This window comes from Vulpes vulpes, chromosome 3, assembly GCF_048418805.1.
Source record: "Vulpes vulpes isolate BD-2025 chromosome 3, VulVul3, whole genome shotgun sequence".
Lineage (NCBI taxonomy): Eukaryota > Metazoa > Chordata > Mammalia > Carnivora > Canidae > Vulpes > Vulpes vulpes.
The window spans coordinates 1,355,428-1,358,457 of NC_132782.1; positions in this window are offsets into that span (position 1 = coordinate 1,355,428).

The window sequence follows — 3,030 nt, forward strand, 5'->3', positions numbered from 1 at the left end:
CTGGGTGATTCAGTGGTTGAGCACCTTCAGCTCAGGGCATGATCCCAGGGTCTTGGGATCGAGTCCCACATCAGGCTCCCCAGAGGGAGCCTGCTTCTCTCTCTATGTCTCTGCCTTTCTCTTTGTGTCTCTCGTGAATAAATAAATAAAAGCTTTAAAAAAAAAAAAGAAAGTAATTCAAAGAATAAAGTTCTAAAAAAGTTATAATTTAGTGAATGGGGTTTGGGTTGTATGCTATACAAAATAAATATAGTTTCTGGTAAACTGGGATCTTGAAGTTTTTCCCATTTAAAATTATACTTTTTTTACATTGAAATTTCATAAATCGGAATCTTGCTTTTCAAAATTCATAAATGTTTGTTAAAGCCAATGAGTCTATGCTTCATGATATAAAAGAATAAAGTTTATCCACCTACCACATATATTTACATGATTATTTTAGTGCTCTCTTTGATGGCATATTAAAATATTTTAAATGAAAATCTTATGAACAAGTTTTAGATTTATGAAAACCAACCTATTAACTCTTAGGTTTGGATGGGTAATGGAGCCACTTGCCCACACAGCTTGAGGCAGTTTGGCCACTCTAAAATTTATTATTAGGTTAATCTGCTTTAAGTAACACATGTCTATTTTAGCCATGCCTCTTTTTAGAGTAGTGAACTTAGCAGGAGCATTGAATTTGCCTATTGTACTCAATAAAATAAAGCAATATGGACTGATCATTTCTACTGATCCTGGGGTAAGATAAAGGAATTTTAAAGACTTTAATCCTAGACTTTCTTTTCCATTTGGCAAATATCTAATGATATCTGAAAACAACATGCTACTGTAGGTATGGCTTCAATAGCTGGATTCAAAAAAGGTAAAATAACACATGGAGAATTTATTGACGTGACAAGGAAAAATATTATAATTAATTATCTAAACCATTTTGCAATATTTCTGAACTTAAAGTCCATACATTACTCATAATTTGCGGCTTCATTGGATGCTGAACTTTCCTGAACTGTTTTGGAGTATTTATCATTTTTTTTATCATTAATAAATTTTTTTTTTATCATTGGTAAAATTAGACCCTAGATAATCTGGGCCTATGCTAGACTGACTCTCTTTTATAAACCACTATGAAGTCATTGTGGTTCATGAACTAAAAAACAATTTCAAAATGGGGAGTAAACAAAACACCATCTTAAATGTTCTGGTAAATACACTGTAACAATCATGACAAAAGAACATTATAACCAGTTAAATGGCCACCAGAGGATGACAAAGTAATGGGGAGAACCTAACTTAAAACATTTCTTTTAGAAAGTGGTGGGAGGGGATCGGAGGGGATCCCTGGGTGGCGCAGCGGTTTGGCGCCTGCCTTTGGCCCAGGGCGCGATCCTGGAGACCCGGGATCGAATCCCACGTTGGGCTCCTGGTGCATGGAGCCTGCTTCTCCCTCTGCTGTGCCTCTGCCTCTCTCTCTCTCTCTCTCTCTGTGACTATCATAAATAAATAAAAATTAAAAAAAAAAGAAGAAGAAGAAAGTGGTGGGAATTGGGACGCCTGGGTGGCTCAATGTTTGAGCGTCTGCCTTTGGCTCAGAGTGTGATGCTCAGAGTGTGATCCTGATCCAGGGATCGAGTCCCACACCGGGCTACCTGTGAGGAGCCTGCTTTTCCTTCTATGTCTCTGTGTCTCCCATGAATTTAAAAAAAAGAAAAAAAAAAAAAAAAAAAAGGAAGTGGTGGGAATTAAGAACAGGGGAAGGTTCTCCTGGTAGGTGATTATACTTATTTTCTCTACTGCCACTTAATGTTGTTGGCACATAGTAGCTATTACTTGTTTATTTTTAAAGATTGATTTATTTATTAGAAAGAGAGGAAGAGTGTGCCTTTGAGAGCAGGGGAAGGAGCAGAAGGAGACAGAGAAGGGAGAGAATCTCAGACGACTCCCTGCTGAGCATGGAACTCCATGTGAGGCTTTATCTCAGGAGCCTGAGATGAGGGCCTGAGCTGAGACCAAGAGTTGGATGCTTACCAAACTAAGCCACCATGTGCCCCTCTATTAGTTGCTTATCAACTTGCATTTTTCTATGTAAATTTGCTACAATGCATTGAGGAACTTTGATTATAAATGGAAAAATAGGGATCCCTGGGTGGCGCAGCGGTTTGGCGCCTGCTTTTGACCCAGGGCGCTATCCTGGAGACCCGGGATCGAATCCCACGTCGGGCTCCCGGTGCATGGAGCCTGTTTCTCCCTCTGCCTGTGTCTCTGCCTCTCTCTCTCTCTCTGTGACTATCATAAATAAATAAAAAATAAAAAAAAAAAATAAAAATAAAATAAATGGAAAAATAAACACACAAATGAACAAATAATTTAATATAAATCCACTGGCAATAGCATTCCATTGAACTGTTCTGGATAGATTATTTTTCTGAATTTTTGAAGTGTTTGGTACTGTGTTGTTATTATCCTAAGAGTAAAAAAAATATTATTTTTTATTTTTATTTTTTTTAAAGATTTTATGTATTTATTCATGAGAGACACAGAGAGAGAGAGGCAGAGACATAGGGAGAGAAGCAGGCTCCCTGTGGGGAGCCTGATGCAGGACTCCATCCAAGGACCTCGGAATCATGGTCAGGACATGAGCCAAAGACAGATGCTCTACCACTGAGCCACCCAGGTACCCCTATCCTAGTTTTCTTACACGTAAATTTACTTTTACAATTGAAACTACATTTTAAGGAACAAAAATAGGAATAAACAATGTTATGTGAGAATGATTGGCCTTAAGAACATATTTGTGAATTGGGTCATTCTATATAATTTGTGTACTAAAACAACAGCTTTCCTAGCAGCAATAATCTGATCACCATATTGAAAAAGAGAAAATGTTAACTAATGAAACACAAAATTCTAAGCTCCCAGTTAAAGATATGGTTTCTGTATGCATCAAGATCCAAACAGGAAGAAAATAAAAATTAAAAAATAAATGGTGCATGCAATAGGGTAATTTGAGGAATGCTTGCTTAATAAAAG